This window comes from Erithacus rubecula (genome assembly GCF_903797595.1).
Source record: "Erithacus rubecula genome assembly, chromosome: 3".
Taxonomy (NCBI): domain Eukaryota; kingdom Metazoa; phylum Chordata; class Aves; order Passeriformes; family Muscicapidae; genus Erithacus; species Erithacus rubecula.
This window is the reverse complement of record NC_136689.1, coordinates 82,780,333-82,799,286: the sequence shown is the minus strand read 5'-3', so window position 1 is coordinate 82,799,286 and position 18,954 is coordinate 82,780,333.

Here is an 18,954-nt window from a genome sequence, read left to right as displayed (position 1 = left end):
AGTGAGGAAGATGAAGCTTGGGAGTCACACACTGGATTGTCCATGAGTCTGGAGAACCTTGGGTGGTCTGTGAGCTGACTAGTGGAGGGACCAGGATGTTTAAGCCAGCTGTTGAAGAGAGCATGACCTCTGGGGTACAGCTTCAGGAAATGCCATAAACGTGGGTCAGCAGCCAGAGAGATCTGGTTGGATATGTTTGTGTCTGTGAGTGAGACAGCTGGGAGGCCAAGGCAACAAGGATACAGGAATTAGACAGACTGAATGTCTATGACAAATTCCTGAAGACATGCATATTTTACACATGTGTGTCTGTAAATATGTATATTTTTTCACCCATGCAAGGAAACAAGTCATTTGTGCTCCTTTTGTTTGTGTGAGTGCTGTGCTCAGTGGTCCTGTATCTGTGTGGCCAGTTGTGTGAACCTACATGTGCACTGTGTGTATGTCTGTTCTGAGTGCACTCAGAATACCTCACTGCTGGCTGTGCCTGGGGTGCCTGAATCCCAGATTCAGCAATTTGTGATAAGTATGTTTGGAGAAACCTGAGATACAGACAACGAGACAATGAGAATTTTGAGAACTGGGAAGAAATGAGTTTTCTGGGGAAAAAGAAAATTAAAGGAGAAAAGAGTGTACTTTAGAATGTAAGAGGAAACACAAAGTGGGGAAAATAATCTGGGGTGCAGATTCGAGTACTTGCAGTAATGTTTTACTTTTAATATTAGGTGAAGCTCCCTGATAGGTTGCAAAGCCAAAACTCATGTCGTTTGCATAAGTAAGCTGTTGAAGCTCTACCTGCAAAGTTTTTAAGAGTCGGTCCTAGAGTCTTCAGTGAGGAATGTTTTTGATCTTGTCTTTAGCTGGGGAATAGTAATAATTTCTTTTGTGATTTCATGCTTTAATCTTATGTCTTTTAGAAACTTCTGTGTTCAGATTTGACATTGGAACTATCATGCTTTACGATACTGATGTATACCAGTGACAGGAACTTGAGAGATTTATCCTGATCAGCCTCTAACGTCCTGCAGCAAATGGATGAATTCTGAGTCCCCTGCAGGTGAAAGGTTCAGCCTCAGACTCAAGGTTTTAGAAATTTTGGGGATTATGGTGGTCTCTGACTATGAGCTTTTTGTAAAGAAAACTAACAAGTCAGAACCTGAAGCGTTTAGACCTCAACCTATTGAGGTTGAATAGCCTTTTTTTTTTTTGTTGATATAGCATTTCTCAATGTAAATATAATTCTCATTTTCCATTTTTCTGCATCTCTTTCCTTGGATGAACATTTATTTCTTTGCAAGGTGCCCTTATTCTGTGTGAATTGGCTTGAAGCACAAGACAGATGTTTCTTGCACATTGATGACAGATATTTAGAAGGTTGAGGACTATCAAGGCAGGATTCTTCCAACATCATTGGTACTTATCTGTCTCGTCTGAGTAGCTGTGCTAGTGGTTCATGGTGCCCTGCTATATGAAGCAGTAATTATTTATTGATTTAAGTCACTTCAGAAAGCCCTCCACATTCGACCTGTGAGATGAGAAAGGAATCCTTAAACCACAGTGTCAGAGAAAATATCTGAATGATGACTCCAGGATAAGCCACAGCAAATGGGCTGTACTTCTAGCACTGGACACTGGCTGAGGCATCAGGTTACTTGGAAGTAGACTCCCTTAGAGTAAGGGGAGAAAAGATACTTGTGGTTCTCATGAGAAAGAAGTAGCTGTGAAGGTTTTGCAGGATGAGGGCCATGAAGTTAGGTCTGCACCAGAACACTTTACAGTTTGCTTCTTCCATGTTTGTTGGGCACATTCATCAGGGCAGCCCTCATTCCTATTATAACTCCTCCTGGAGATGGAATCACTTCTGGTTTGGTATCTAGAATCACTGGTATATATGCATGAACAGCCCCTGCTGCAGCCCACATGGAAACAGGAGCTACATGAAACATAAAGCTTAGATAAGGAGACAGTAGGCACCTAAATTGTTACATGATGCAAAAGAATAGAAAATAATTTCACATATGATCTAAGGTTTTGTTTCCAATCCCTAGTGAGCACACCTGAAGAAGAAAAAATACGGTCACATGAAGTCAAAGGCAGTGATATTTCCTGTAAAGGACACAAGAATGGAGGCTTTATATTTGTCCCATATTATTCCTTTCTGCCATAATTGAGATTATGACATCAGACAGCTTCTTGCTTTACTGTTTTGGAAGTATCAAATTTCTGTGCTGCTTTGAGACCATGGCCTTGCTGGCACAGTTGGAAAGTGGGCCAGGAAACATGGGAGGTTGGACTCACATCATAGTCTAAAACAGCTACAAATAAGAGGCACCATCTTTTGCTGAGAAGACATTATACGTGCATATATTAAAAGAACCATGGATATTACAGTATCACCACACTGCTCTTAGGAGCAGCTTGTCAGTTCCTGCCCTCTCACACCACTTCTTAACAGGCCAAGTGGCACAGCTGTGGCACACCGAGGATTCAAATGTGGTCAGTGAAGTAGATGTGGATATAATTTAAGTAATCCTATTTTGTGGTTTCTAGGGAGAAATCTGAGAGTAAGACACTTCCAACTGCACCACTGTACTGAGAAAGCAACACAATAGAGAAGTCTCTGGCAGAAACCTCACTGAGTGTTTCATGAGAGTCCTCATAGGAAGGGTTGCTGCTTGATGCCAGTGAAATCAGAAAATACTTGTGCCTTGTTCAGAAAGGAGCAAGGAGGATTTGGTGCTAGTCTTTGCTCATGGCCAGTCAAGATATTATTGTGGATTTTATTGAGTGTGGCTATTATTGTAAGTGCTGTTCAGTACAGAGCAAAAAATCTCTAGTATAGAATGCAGGTAAATTTTCCCTGCCTCTGGGAGGAGATTTTTTACTGCTGCTGGAGTGTAGGAGATATTGGAGGAATAGTAAAAGACACTGTAGTGTGTGATCTGGGATGGAGATCCAATTGGTCAATCCTTCTTTGTTAATGTGCACTGGGAGAGATCTTCTTTCTGAAAAGCATCAGGAGGATTTTTTATGTATTTCTTGCCCATCAACTAGTCTGGTGTTTCTATCCTGACTTAATGCAATTTTGTGTATGATCTGCATCTTTATTGATTCTAGACAGGCACTGTAGCTTCTGCCTACTTTCTTATGTGATAGTGTTTGGATTTTTAGGGGAGCATCTTAGTAAAGTGATTACTGAAGAGCTCTCCTGTTACTGTAATGTCTTTTGGAAAGAAAACACCAAAGTTCTCCATGAATTGCATGAAAAATGAAGGCAGAATCCATCTCTGTCTTGATTTTCCTGAGATTTAAGTTGAATAATGATCTTTTAACTTAAATGTTTATGACAGTGATGTGAACACTTATGGGATAGATTGTTCAAGATAGATTGTGCAGGTTCAGGGGGCATGCACATACTTCTTAAGAACTATAAACAAACTACTTTTTCTTCAACCAAAACTGTAAATATATTCATACATTCAAGTGACATAAAACTGGCATATCTGCCTCAATATGTAATGTGGGTTTCTATTAGCTAAAGTATATCTTCACAGTAGCTTTATTGTTGCTCAGTTACAGAGCTTGACAATCCAGCCTGATGCCATGAGAGGCTGCCTGGAATAGAGTCTAGACAGAGTTGATGGAATAAAGTAGGTATTTATTAAAAGGCCTTCAGAGGATACAATTTGGGCAGTAAAAGAGCCCAGTCCAAGATGGACTCCAAGTCATGAGTTTTCACCCTTTCATAAGTTTTGGTCCATTTACATATCGGGGTTAATTGTCCAATTGCAACTTCAGTCCCATCCTCCCAGACTGCTCTCCTTAATTCTCTGTGGTTTATACTGTCTGGGCCTGGAGCTGCAACAGTGTCCTTGGTCCCAGGCTGGAAAAGGATTGTTTTGTCTAACTAAACTGTGAGAAGAACTTCCTGACACTTTATATGAAGGTCAGAGTTACATACTAATGCAAAACAGAATCTGGAAAATACGAAAGTTAAAACTTAAGGCATCAAGCCTTTGCTCTAAAAGATCTGAAGGTCAGTGTCTTGGGAGAGAAGGCACCTGACAGAAACAATGGCCTCTTTGGAAGCCGTGTGTGTGCTTTTGTTCTGTTACAATGAAAATGCATCTTGACTGAGATGTTGTTGGCAGTCTCAAGGGAAAGGGGAAGTTCTGATTTACACTTTTTTTCTTAAAGAAGGTCTCTCTGGCAGAGCAGGATGCAGAAGCCCCTCCTGCCATGACTTGCACTGTAGTCAGTCTGTGGGGAGAACAGATGAGTTCAGCATGCAGGTCAGTTCATCCTTGTGCTCAGGAGCAGATCTCCATCCTCACCCCTTCTGAGCCGCCTGGCAGTGCTGCTCTCAGCAGCGGAGTGTTTGTTGGCATGCATACTGGAAACAATAGCAGACTGTTGGGATTTAAAAACATTTATTTGCTGCTTTGCAATGCCTCAGCCTGTCAAGATATATTCAGATAACAGTAAAGACTGTCATACAGTGTGTGACATGACAACATAATAGAATCGATAGAATTCTTCTTGACAGGACACAAGTGGATAAGCCAAACAAGGATAGCATTTTGGTTTTTTTCCTTCTCTTGCTGCTAAAGTTGTCCTGATTCTAGGAAAAGGAACTTCTGGGTTAAAATCAAAGAAAAGAAAGAAGCTGGCCCGAAAGTGTTATGAATACTTGGAAATACGGGAAAGTTTGTTTTTTTTATTAAAGTATGTTAAGCGAATTATTCACATAGTCTTAGTAGAATAGAAGTGCATTTTGTGTATGATATCAGTGTCCTCTACCAAAATGAGTCACTTTCTGTGCTGAAGAAGGTGACTTGAGGTTGGCCAACTTTTATTCTGCACTGAAATGCCCTTGGCATTGTGGCTTCAAACAAATAAATGCTGTTTGTTCCTCTAACTCCAATGAAAATTTTGTGTGCTTTTGTTATGTTACCATGGAAAAATGCATCTCCCCTGTTACTAGGATGGTTGATAGTCTCAAGGGTAAAGAAAAGATCTGATTTACACTTTATTCTCTGAAAAATGTCTATCTGGGTAGCTTGCATCAATTTAGGAGAGCACAGTATGGGAGCCTCTCCTGCTGTGGCTTCTACTGCCATTCCATTACTCATTACACTGAAATCCCTATAAATTTTCTATTAAATAGTATTCAATTAGACTTTACAAAAAAAAAAAAAAAAAAAGCAAGTTAAATAACACTAGAAATTCCTATAGTCTTCTGTTCATTATGCATGGAGTTGTTAGCTGTTTTTAATCCCAAGGATTCTGCATCTTATTAAGTCATATTGTTTAATACATGTTATAGAGTGCTTATAATTATCTGAGTAGTCTTTATGATTTCTTTTTATTACTTCATTTATATGTAGAACTGCATTCATTCTTACTGTCTATCATGAAATCAGAGCTAGGAATTGCTGACTAAAATCCTTGAACAAAATTAGAATGAATATAGAAAATAAAACTAGGTAATTAACTTTTCTGTTTTTACTGTCCTTTTTATTTGTGATCATTCAGAAGGGTGACATTTTGCTTTTTTCCAAAGCAATATTTTTGAAAATCTGAATTTTGCCTCTAGGTATAAATATATTTCAGTGAGCACATTAACATTGAAATGCTGTAGAGGCTTCTTGTAAGTAGTCATGCAGTATTTTAGCATCAGCTCCATTTTGAGCAGAAATTCAGTGTTTAAAGGGATTATTCTCAGAGATTTGAGGTTAAAAGCAAATTTTAGACCTTTCTTGGTTCATCAATGTGGCAAGATATGGAACTGGAAAATTTGAAGAAGTATAAGAAAGACATAGGTTATTCCGATGTTTTGTTTATAATTGGTTTAAACTGACTAAGATAAAACATTTATTACTTTTTACCTGAAACAAAATAAATAATCAAAACCCCATACATCTTATTAATTATCTAAATAATTATATGCACAGAAGCTTCCAAGAGTCTGTTTCAGAACTTTTCATACTAATTTTTATTTTCCAGTGATTCTCCTGCCAGCAAAGTAGCTCATGTACTGAGCAGTAGCACAGCTGTGTCAGTTGGCAGGCCAGTTACACAATCCAAGCAATGGCAAAACAGTGATTTTAAAAGTAAACACAGGATAAATGTTGCATGAAAACTCAGACATTAACTTTAGGAAAAAAAAAAAATTCTAGTGGATCTCCTAGTTATTCCTTTTTGCCAAGCATTGTTTATATTTGCCAAGAATTTTTGGTATATAGGGATGGTATTCTTTTTTGCAGGAAACTGGTCTGAAAAACTCTTCCTTTTTTTAATCCTTCTCTCTCTTTCTCTCTTATTTTTACTCCTTCATTGTTTTCTGAAGAGGTGGAAGACCTGGATATTTTGCCAACCTCCATTTGGATATGAGCCAAAATCCACCAAAATCAGTGAGAGGCTTTACACTGAATTTTGTAGTTACTGAATCACACCTCTAATTCTTTGAACAGTATCTCAACACAAGCAAATTAATTTGTATTAGTACAAAATATATATCTCACATCTATTGATATATTTTCAGGAAATAATAAATGCATGTTCATCATAAAGCGTACAGTTTAACTGTGCAGAAGTAAAGTGTGACTATAGTATTCTTCTATCCAGCTAAAAGGGAAGCTTCCATCTGTTTATTCAGAAGTAGAGTTTTGTGAGATAAGTAGAGGGTATGAAAATAGAAGGAAAAAATACTAGGAAAAATATCTGAGAAAATAAAAAAAGGAATACTTTACTGCATCTGCTTGTATTGTATGATGGGTGAGATTAACTAGTATTTAAAAGCTAATATCTGGCAATGAACTCAGATATTTTATTGAGCACTGAATGTTTCCAAAGAGTCCAGAGGTAAAGTCTCCTTTATTGGATATATCATAATTGTGAAAGCTGCTGTGTATGAGGCTACCAAAAGGTGATTTGGAAAAGTATATCTTCACCTGATTTAGTCAGAGGCCTGTCTGAAGTTATTTGATTTTCTTTGAGAAACAAATGGAACTCTGGGCACTAGAGGGTTTGGTCCTTAAGTAATGTATATTCAGTGGTTGAGAAATTAAAACATTGTCTAGGAAATTTGTCTCACTTGCTGCCAGGCGTCCAAATACAGAAGGATTTTGGGAATAACCTTACAGAAACTCCTGAGTGAGTGACAAGTCAGATAATGATTAAGGGATGAATTAAGACACACGAGGCCAGACTGTGCTCCTGATTACTCCCATGGGGATGTCCAAAGGCATCTCTACACAGGGATTTGGGGGAAGAATCAAATTTGCTCTGCCTGTGTTGCCAGATGCATTCAAGCATTAAAAGTCTTAAGCCTGAGGTGCAATTTGTTATGATATGAGGCCTTATAAATATGAAGTGGGCTTGGGGTATTTTTGTTGTTGTTGTTACTGCTCTTTGAATTTGCTACATCTGTTTAAGATTGAAGTATTAGAAAGAAAGCCTTCTGTCTCCAGTGTTACATCCCTGTCTAATTGCTGGCTGCCACCTGGAAAGGCATAGTAGAACAAGAAGTGACAAAATGTAAATCTGAATTTTTCTCCATTTCAGACCTCTCTAGCAGAAGTAGGCATGATTGTTCTTAAAAAGGAAAACAGTAACAAGGACTGTGTTGCTAACCTTTGTTTCTAATTCTTAATGTCAAAACCTACCATAATATTATAAACATTCCACAAACTGGAGAAGTGCTCCTATTTAATCTGAAGTTATGTTAGAGATGTGCTCCTAGAAGACTTACAAATTGTCTGTGGGCAAACTTACAAAAACAAATAGATTATACCTACCTTGATTTTCTTGAATTACTGCAAATTTGAAATTATTTATTCTCTCTCTTTTTTTTTTTTTTTTTTTTTTTAAGTAAAATAATGGCGAATGGAGCAAAAAACATTGCCATTAGTGCAATCAGTCACTCTCATGTATTGTAACTTTATGTCACCACAAGATACGAGAGAATTGAACAATATCTCTCAGGAGCTAAATGCTGACTTTTATTATGTGATTATTTTAAAATTAAATGTTAGCTTTAACATGTTGCCAAGTTTCTGTGAATGTTAGGCAGTGCAATTTCAAACCAAAAATCTCCTTAATCTCAAAATAAGGGTTGAGAAGAGCAGTAACCTTCTTTTAAAGGAGTTTCCATAATTCTGGCAATAAAGGAAATGCAATTCTCAATCACATGATGTAACAAGGTCTCTTCCAGTCCTGCATGCCTTCAGGTGAGGAAAAATCACACTAATAGTTTGCATAATCACCTCTTGGTTACCATCTAGGAGGGGGTTGGATTTCTGTTCTTTGAACATATGGACAGAAAAGAAAGCAGGAAATGGGATAGAAATGAAGGGGGAAGGTATGGTACGATTTTAGTGTTTGAGCCGACCAGGACTCAGAGGTGATTTTCAATTCCAGGTTTGACAACAGCTTCAGCAGACACTTTTTCATTTCAGATTCTCTTTTCCCTTAGGGATTTCTGTTCTGTAAGTAGAGAACTCTTCTGAGGGTCAACTATTTTTGGATCAATTGCTGAATACACAGAAGAGAGGGAGAACTAGTGACAGAGCAGGGGCAGATTAAGAAGGGTGAGGTGAGTGGGCAGAGGGAAACATGACTTAGCTGTGAAAACTGGGAAAATTGAGGGACTGTGATAAAAAGTTCGGAATGGAATGAGTGTTAATGGATGGTAAGGGTGATAACTTAAGGAATTAGCACAAGAACTGAGAAAAACTGCGACAAAATGGGGAAGGAGAGATTAATGATTAGAAATATTACCAGCTGTTGAGAACCAGGGATAATGAACAGTATAAGAAGTAGGAAAAAGGGCAAAATCAGCAAAGAAATTTAAGTGAAAGCAATGAAAATTAGACACACTCCAACCAGCAATTGTTATTTTTTTAATAACTCTTTTCAACCACAGCAATAGCAACATGGTGTCCTTAAATATGATGTCTGAAGCCATTCAAGATCATTATAGTGAAGGCTTTAAAAAAGAGCTGGCCAGAATGAAAAGGATTCACACTCCGTCTGTCATAAAAATATGAGAAGCAAAAAAGCTTTCTTGCTTTTTATAACATACATTTCTGTATAGGTATACTGATTTTTAATAGCTGTATCATGCAAATGGCATCAATTTTTTGACTTAGAGCACTTTATCTTCTGCCTGATTCCTAGTTCTCCTGTGGAAAACATGTAATTTGCTAAAATTATGCTCAAGTAGGTTGCTGTCACTGGCATGAATGGAAAACATTTTACATCATGAGGAAAGATTCAGTGCTTCTGGAAAAATGAAAACTGAAAAGCTGTGCAAAATATTAATGTCAAGTCTGACCATACCACTTAATGGTATAATAGTAACTAATTTTAGTGTTATGATATTGCTGGGACTAGGGATTGCTTATTCATGAAAATATTTCCTTCCTTCAAAGTATCTTCAACATAAATTCCTGTCTTGGGCTTCTCATGGCTAATTGTGTAACTAATAAATGAGTAATTAGACAAAATACAAATTGCCACATCTCTGTGATATCCTTTTTTGATTTAAGGGTTCTGTCATGCTTCACAGTGAGGATGAAAGTCTTCTTTAGCTTTTATTTGTCCTTTTCTGCCAGTATTAAAGCTATTTTTGGGCCAGATCAGAACTCATGTCTTTTTCAGGGCTTTTCTGCTTCTTCACAGGCTCCCACCTACATGACAACTTTCTGAATGCCTGTTCTGCTCGCTCAATCTCTTTCTGGCCATGGATTTCCATCTCAGTTGCAAGACGTAGCTGTTTGGAGTACAGCCAGTTCTGTCTGTCAAGGGACAAGGTATTTCTGGAAGTATCAGCTGTGAAGTTCTTTCTCTTCCAGGAGAAAAAAAACCCAAAACACTGACAGTAAAATATGTATGATGGCTGAAAAGGGTTTTCTCTCTAAGCTGACAAGCATTTACACTACACTGTTATGTCCCTTTCTAAACTGCTGCTAAATCTACAATTGGGTAAACATTTCTATGTGGTGATACTACAAACATGATGTCAGTGGGTCTGATTGGTAATTTTAGGTAAACAAATTTTAGCTGTGCTTAAATCATTGTGGCTCAATCAACAGACCTTACAGCTGAATCTCAATGTCGCTTTTAGGAAAAATTTTATCACCTTTGTTCAGACAGTGATGCTGAGATTCTGAGGTCCATATTTTGCATGACTAGTGACAACAATCTGTGCCTGCAAAATATAAATTATTATAACTGAGATATGCCATATGAAAGAACAGAGAATTCTGGGCTAAAATCAGAATGCTTAGGAAGAATTGCAGTTCTTCAGGTCATGCTCCAAAAGACAATATTTTGGATGAAGACTATTAATTTAATTTCTACTTCTTTCTTAATCTCACGCATTAATGGAATGTCAGTGATTATAGTGCAAAGACACAAACCATCCAACTGTACATTTAAATCCCCTTCTCATTTCTTTAGTTAATTCATTTGAAGAGGAAATACACCTTATTACATCAATATCAGGCTTGATATGGAACAAATGACATATGCATGAGTGCAAGACACAGCATTAGATCTCCCTGTCCTTGTGGGTTAAGTAGAGTAGCACAATTATTACTAAGAAAGCAATTTATCTGTAACTTCATGGAGTTGGCTTTTAGCAAAGTTTTCAAGACTACTTTAAAGAAGATAATATATTCATTGAAAAGAATGGATTTACTTCTACATTTTCTTAAGCTTCTCTCCAGGCAACTGCCTGACAATTTAATAATGATGGGATGATATTTCATGTTCTGCATTAGTATTTTTAGCACCAACATTTCTAACGATTGTCTTTTGTAATCACCATGTGAAGAATTTTCCTGAAATATCTGTGAGGTAATTTTTATTATTGTTTTCTTTTAAATGGATTTCATTTCTTTTGCAGTTCTGAGTAATTCACACAAAGTAAAAAGTTATTTTTAACTTTCAGAACAGCAGGTTCATTTCTGCTATCCTGTTTGTTAGGCAGACCATTTTACATACTCAACAATCAAAGGAAAAGAATTTTATTTTTATTTACCCTATTAAATTCTTGAAGAGTCAATGGGGATTTTATTTTCACCTTCCAGATCAATCAAATTTATTCTTATAAATTTGAGTGGGGCCATCAAAAAAGAAAAATCTCAAAATAATAGCTTTTGGTGGTTCTTGTTATTCTGGGGAAAAAAAAAAATCTTTCTCATTTCACTTTTTGAAGTGTTTTGAGCCTTCTTTGATTTGGTTTCACTTTACACTTGATCTTCCTAGATTTGCATTAAACCTTTCATATAATAATATTTCCATGTATTTATCTGACCTCTTTTTTCTTCATGTCCTGATAATTGTGAAGGTCTAAACACTTTCTTGGCAGGACTTCTTTTAATCTCTCACACTATGTTTCTGTAGTCTCTTAAATAGTCTCTTTTTTTCCTTCTACAGGTTAACCTTCATAGAAGCCCATCTTTAAATCCATTATGCATAATGCTATGAAAACTCAAAAATTCTCTTGTACATAAATTATTACCATGAAAAGACTGAATTAGCTCAGAAAGACTTTAATTTTGCTGCTGTGCTTTCAGTCTCTACTCTGTGTAAGTAATTGCATTTCCTCAATATGGTCATGGCAAGCTATAGAGAACAAATGAAAATGGACAAAACTTGAAAACTGACTAAAATTAAACCTTTAAATCAGTATCTGAACTTCTGTTAAAATCTCCTTATTTTTAAAGTTGAAAAGACGTATTAGAATTCATGAACAAAAAACTATCTCAAATTAAGGCTCATTTGATTTAATGCCTTCTTTAACGTCTATTATGAAGAAGTGAGCATTTTAGGATCCCAATTTTTATCTGTTTAAAATGCTCACCTATGCTTCTTCTGAAAGACATACTTATGTGGTATTAATCAGACTTATCAAAAATAACTTATGTGTTGATTTCTTTTTTGAAGAAGTTGCTGCTTAAGAAAGTTTGTTTTATGTTTTTTTAATTTTTGATAAAAAATTAAGGTGAAAGTGAGATAGTTAATGGGGTATAAAGCAAGTTCTGTGCTTTAGGGAGCTCTTTATTCTCACACTGTATATAGCAATGGAATTGCAGGAAGATTACGAAAACACAGTGTAAGTAAAAAGTATGTGCCAAAAATCAGAGGGTGGAAAATACTTTTCTTAATAGAAAAACTTGCCAGGAACCAAATAAAATGAGTTTTTGAAGACAGCTTGTCTCTTTATCCTGTACCTAACTGAATGTCTCAGACTAGACTTTACATAAGCATATTGTGCTTACAGAAACAATTAATAGACCCGTGTGAGTTGTAATTGGAAGACTTGCATTATTCTCAAGCTTTTAAAGTGTAATTTGGATAAAATCTTGTACTTTAATTTAGCTGTAAATCAGATGTTACTGTACACAGTTTCAGCTCTTGCACAATCTCCTGGGCTGGGATTTGGACTATTTTAATCCTGAACTGCATGGAGTTTAAGTAATTGTAAATGTCATATTTATTTCTGGAGCACTCATTCCTGTAGTAGAATAAATACTCAAAATGTGTTTACAAGGAATTAATGTACTCAAATTTCAATCTAATCTGAGCTACTAAGAGATTATGGGAAATGTTCTCCCTTTATCACCCTACAACTTCTATCTCTGCTGTTAAGGAGTTTGGGCTTTTTTGGGTAGACCATATAAGAATTTATCACCTGGGTTGGTTAAAAGAAAAAAGTATTACACATATTCATTACACAGTAACATAGGATAACAGATTGACCCAGGATGTACTCTAGTGCACCTCATATGCTGAAAGCCAGGTTGCTCAGGACTGTGTTTGGTTGAGTTTTGCATACCTCAAAGCATGAGCACTCCACAACCCCTTTGACCTGTTCCATTGGTCAATCATATTCACAGGAAATCAACATTTTCTTCTTACACTTAAATGTAATTTCTTGTTGGGATTTTTCCCCCAGTTTTTTTTCAATTTATTCTCAGAAGCTCTTGCTCTGTCAAGGGCACATTGGAGGAGAGTATGGCTTCATTTTAGTGCTATCCACCATCAGGTACTTGTACACACTGGTAAGATCCCTTGTGACTCCCCAGGTTAAACAATCCCAGCTCCCTCTCTCTGATACATCTCTGTGTATTGGATGATGTGGTGATTTACATGCTTTTGTGTTACTTTTTCTAGTTCACCAATACCAAGATGCTTTCCTGGAATGATATGGCATTTAGATGCTCCTTCTGAAGTGATATAATTCTCCTTTTTTGCCTACTTTTGAAAAGAAGCACACATGAAAGAAAAAAACTATAAAAACAAATGGTGTAGCAAGAGGAAAAGATAACCTGCCAAATCACTTCTCTAATGCTACTCTAGGTAAACACCAGTCACCAATCACAGTGAAAACTACTGTATGAGGAGGAGGATGCTGAACATTCCTCCTGCCCTGGTCCCTGAGTCATTAATCAAGGTTTAGATCCTACAAAGGTTACCACCTATGGATATCTGGAGACTTACTTTCAAAGCAGATGCACTGCACATGTATGCCTGTAAGTTTTCTCTCCACAGATTGAATTACTCAAACCTTGATATTCTTGATCTCAATAGCAAAAGTCTTAGCAAACTGAGAGTAACCTGGATATTCTACTGTCTTTTTACTGAACCAGCTGCTCTCAGTTACTACCAGAAACACTGTTCCTTGCTTTCACTTTCCCGAGTGTCCATTTTTATACTGCAGATTTTAATTGCTATTAACTGTTCACATCACTAACCTTTCAGGTTTCTTCTGAGTTGCTGTCATCCCAGAGTTTCACCACTGGAGTTTCTAGTCCACAGATAGGAAGCTGGGAGGAAATTTTTGTGTTTCCCAGAACATGCCCAGATGAGAGCTTGGTAACTGGAGAGCTTATTAAGCTCAATGACAAAGCTGTGTAGCTTCACAGTCAAGGGGGCTGTGGAATTCTAAGGCATCTGGAAATCATTTGTCTTATTTATATCAAAGCTTTTTATGGAGTCAGCATTGTGCTGTAGAGCACCCAGATACTGTAGAGTCAGCATGTCTCACATGAGACTCTCCTAGTAAAATATTTTCAGCTGAATCTACCACCTCATTGCATTGAGATAGAATTATTACAGAAGTGTATTTCATGAACTGTGCAATTCATGGGCAATGAAATTTTAATCCAGCTGCACAGTAATTTTGATAACTGTGGGGATTTCATCTTAACTTTATATCCCTGCCACCTTGAATCCTGGCCTATGCCTATGGAGAGTGACCATTTAGATTTAATATTAGCTGACAGGGGAAGACATGAGAATAAGGGGAACAAAGTTAGCTAATTGTGAAATTTAGGGATTGAACCCAACCTTTCCAATCTTCTTATCCATTACTCTGTGAAAGAGAAACTGGTGTATTTTGCACACAGTTTGAATACACTAATCAACGATTTCCTGGTTGAGAATTGCACTAATGAAAATAAATTCCAAGTGACATATTAGCTGGAAACGTCAGTGTGTGTGTCTAGGCCAGACAAATTAATTCAAAACGTAGGCAATGGGAACAAATACCAGCTGTATCTCCAGACCTGCACAAACAGCTAAATAAATGAAATATCTAGCTAGGGCTTTTCAAGGTGTCTGTGAGTATCACCTGTTTTGATTCAATGAGGTAGCTGTCAAGCCATGGTGTTCTCCAGATGACTTAGTGAGCACCAGCAGGTGCCCAAAGCACATCCTCAGTGCTCATAGTTGTGTTGTCATCGGCAGAATGATCATTTTTTTAACAGAGTGAGCAACATATCAGCTTTTAAGATGAATCTGGAAACCTGCCCAGATTAAACACCTGTTTGTGTGACTTTCACCTCAATGGGAAGGTAAAGAGCTTTTAAAACTCCTGTATTGTTTTTCTTGAGCATATGCAATTATAATCAATAATTGTGACTTTTTTTTCTAGCTCTCCATTTCTCCAGAAATCCACAATTCCACCTCCTTTATCATGCTAATACAGAGTTCAGCTGAGGCCTGGCTGATGTTACACATATGTACGTGAGTGGAAGGGCTGTAAATTGTTGATGTACTGGCAAGCAGCAGTTCTAGTGAGCCAGCTGCAGAACCAGTTGCTTCCTGTAAGTTGGTAGAGACACAGGGGAAAGCTCAGGGTTAGCATCTGAATCAATATCTTTATGCCTGTTCATGCATCTCAACTTACATATCTTCTTGCTGCTCCTCTTTTTTCCCCCCCCACTCATCTATTTCCTCTTTTTTTCCCTTTCTTTTCCCCTTTTGAATAGCAGAGTTTTGATGTTTATTGCCAAAGCTATTTTCCATTCCTGTTCTGGACCTAGATATGTTGGCAATAGCAAGTTTTTTGTTTGCATTTCAGGTATGCACATCAACAATATAAATGTAGGCGTATAAACAGGTCAGCTTGTGGATACACTGTTGCTTATTGATTATTCTTAATGGATTGCACCAAGCAGATCCTGCCTTTTCCCTAAGTATCTCCATATCTGCAAAATATGGCCTTTAATAGTGTAAATTTTAAGTCTTGCATTCTAGATACAAGTGATGCTAGTTGTACTTCTAGATACAATTTTTGCTATTTTTCAAGTTTGTGGGAAATTTCTCACCTAACTGAGGCAGAGAGTTGGGAAGGGTGGTGTTGCTCATAGTTCTACCCATAGTAGCACACATTTCAGAAGTGTTCCATTTGGATTTTTAATGGGGAATCTAGCATTTATGTACCAATTTTTTATGCCCATATAAATATTATGTATATAAGAATCCTCCTGAGTTTCCAGATCATGTGAATCTGAGTCTGTGGGCAAACCAGTTCCAAGTCAGGGCATATTTGTGCTACTACTCAATTGCCTAAATTGGTTGACTGGATTAAGTCATCCGAGAGTATGGGACAGTGATTCTGTTGTTGTAAGATGTGATGGGTTGAGCCAGACTGGATGCCAGGTGCCCACCAAAGCTGCTGTATCTCTCGCCTCCTTTGCTGGGTGGGGGAGAAAATAATTATATATACACTTTTGCAATGTATAAACTCATTTTCTTTGTCTCCAAAAGCAGAGTTTATTCCATTTAACAGCCTTGGTAGCTGCAGATTAGAAAATTTGGGACATGGAAAAGGGAAAAAAAATATTTCTGTGAGGCATTCACTATATAGTTCTTATAATGAGAAAATACTCTCTTGAATTTTGGGGTGTGTCTGGAGCACCTTATTTTAAAAAAATATTGATTACTTTCTCTTTTGAGGATTTGTCAGCTCTTTTTAAACTAATTTTTATGCTTGGCCTCCACATTCCACAGAGATTGCATTGCAGTTACTCTTCCTTTTGATGGAAAATAACCTCTTTTAATTTGCTTTAAACTTACTGTGTGATGATCTCATTGATCATTCACATGCCCTTTTCTCAGAAGAAACAGCAAAAAATTATTCTTGACATAGTTTCTCTACATCATTCAATGCTTTAATAACTTCCAACATTTTATTTTTTTTTTAAACTAAACTACGTAATTTTCTGTACTTCTGATCACTCATATTTTGTCTGTTTACCATCCCTCTTCTAGTTCTTTTGCATGGATCCTATCCTTGTATATGCTGATCAGAATTAGGCATATAATGAGTTATGCAATATCAGATTGATACTTGTGATTACTACTTTTTTTAAAACAATTGTAAATGTTCTATTTGTCCTTCTTTGGTGGAACTTCAAATTTTCAGAGGACTCAGGATGACAGGATATCTTTTTTAATCAGTAGAGTAGGTCACTCTGGATGTTAATGTTATTTTTCCACTTGTGTTATATGCACTTTTCTATATTTAGTTTAATCTTATCCTGCTTTTATCTCTGTCTTATCTCTGAGCTCCACAAGTACTGCTTTAAGCTTCTATTTTGATGATCCTGAATAATTTCTATCTTCACAAGTCATCTCTTTTCCCAGACCATATATAAAGATGTTGAGGTGAGCAGGCTCATATAGGATCCTCCTGGTAACTGCCTTTCTTCCTCCACAGAGAGTAGTTATATAATTTTACCCTGCAATCATTTCTTAAAATAAATTAAATTAAAAGAGGCCTTTTCTTTATCCCCAGACAGCTCATATTTTAAAGAAATGTTGATGACTTGAATCTTAAAATTTTATGAAAACTCAAGTACTGAGTATCTATTGATTGTTTACAGATGATGCTTAATGAAGTTTCTTCAGCACCCTACTTCAAAATTGAAGAAAATAACCCGAGAATATACTTTATGAATCTTTTAATGGAACTCCTGGATGTGTGTCCTGAAGAATTTGGAAACACAGCTTCTGTGGAACAATCTCAGTTGTAGAATATTGCTGAGGATTGAATCATCAGTCCCTAGCAAATTTAGGTATAAAGCAAATACCCCTTGCAAATTTAGGTATACTAGAGTATACATATAGGTATAGATTTTAGTCTGAAAAACACGTGTCTTTAGGTGTGGAAGAAGATGTAACTTGCTCTCCCATTTATTAATAGTGTGGTGCACTGCCATAAGTCGAGTTCAAAACCAACCTTATAATTTGGAGGTGGAAAATCATAATTGAGGGATAGCAAAACTTATGTCATCTATAAACCATAACTCTTTGGAGTAGAATCGTGCCCTAGAATTGAGTCCTAGTTACAAAATTACAAAGGGTTAGTTTTACACAGGACGCTTTGTGTGTGTGTTTGATATTCCTGGGAAAACAGAGGGCTGTATTTATGCATATGTGACAGAGAGTGATCATGCTAGTGCTTTATCAGTTGATGATCAGAGACTGCTGAGAGCAAGGTGTTGGGGTATTTAATGCTAAGGATTATCAAATTTTGCAATCAGGTGTTTCTAATCCACTGGCATTTGGTTACTCAAATAATGGAAATATTTTTAACTGCATTAGTCATTACTCATTTTTAAGACCTAGATAATAATGTAAGCATAATAAAAATTGGACACTCCTCAGGCATTATCTCACCTTTCAGGGCAGGGAAAAAAAAACTTTGTTTTGCTCTGTGGGATGCTTTGTTGCTGATTATCATGCAATGAGAACAAATGGCATGCAACTGGCACTAATGTTTACTTAACTGAGCTCCACAACTGTCCTGCAGTGCTAAGGTGCCAAGCATATGGCAGGCAACTGCTAATTAAGCAGAGCACTTTGATTAATATGTATCCTTTCCAATATGCTGCACAATTTACTTGATCTCTACTTACTGCAACAATGGCATTTATTCAAGTGTCTACTATTTTCACTGTCAGTTCTGCAACCTTTTCAGGCTGTTTCATGCACTAGCAATTTCTTTTGTGGTGGCAATCCTTCAGAGACAGCTGGGATTGAAAGATGCTATCTTTCCCTTATGTAAGTTCTTCTTAAATCTGGATTTAATGCCTAAAATCTCAAGATGCTTCTGGTGGACAGGTAAGAAATTCAGAGACATATACAACCTTTAGTATATATGACCACTTATCCATTAAATCAATATTAGATGCAGTAGAAAATCCCCGCAAAAATAAAACAACAACCCTCCTCTAGATTTCCCTCATCTCATTTTTGACACAATGGAAATGTCCATCTTAGAAACCTAGTGGCCATGCACAGTCTTTGTAATTAAAAAGTAGAAGGAGAATCACCTCCCTCTTTGACAGTGTCTCAAATATTAATATGCACATAATAACAATGTTGTGGGTTTCTTTGTCAAGCCAAAATATTGTTTGAAATGAATATGAAATGGAGCTTGTGGGGTATTACAACTTCTAACCTGTGACTTATTTTCAAAGATATGTTTTCAAACATACTTGCAGTACTGATTTTGGAAGCCTGCAGTTTTAATACCTGATGATTAAGCTAAAATACACTCAAGTCAGTAGGAGCTTTTATTCACTTTTTCATGTTTTATATTTCACTTCCTAAGGTGCAAGTTCTTGTAATTTTCCTTTCTAAAATTATGTT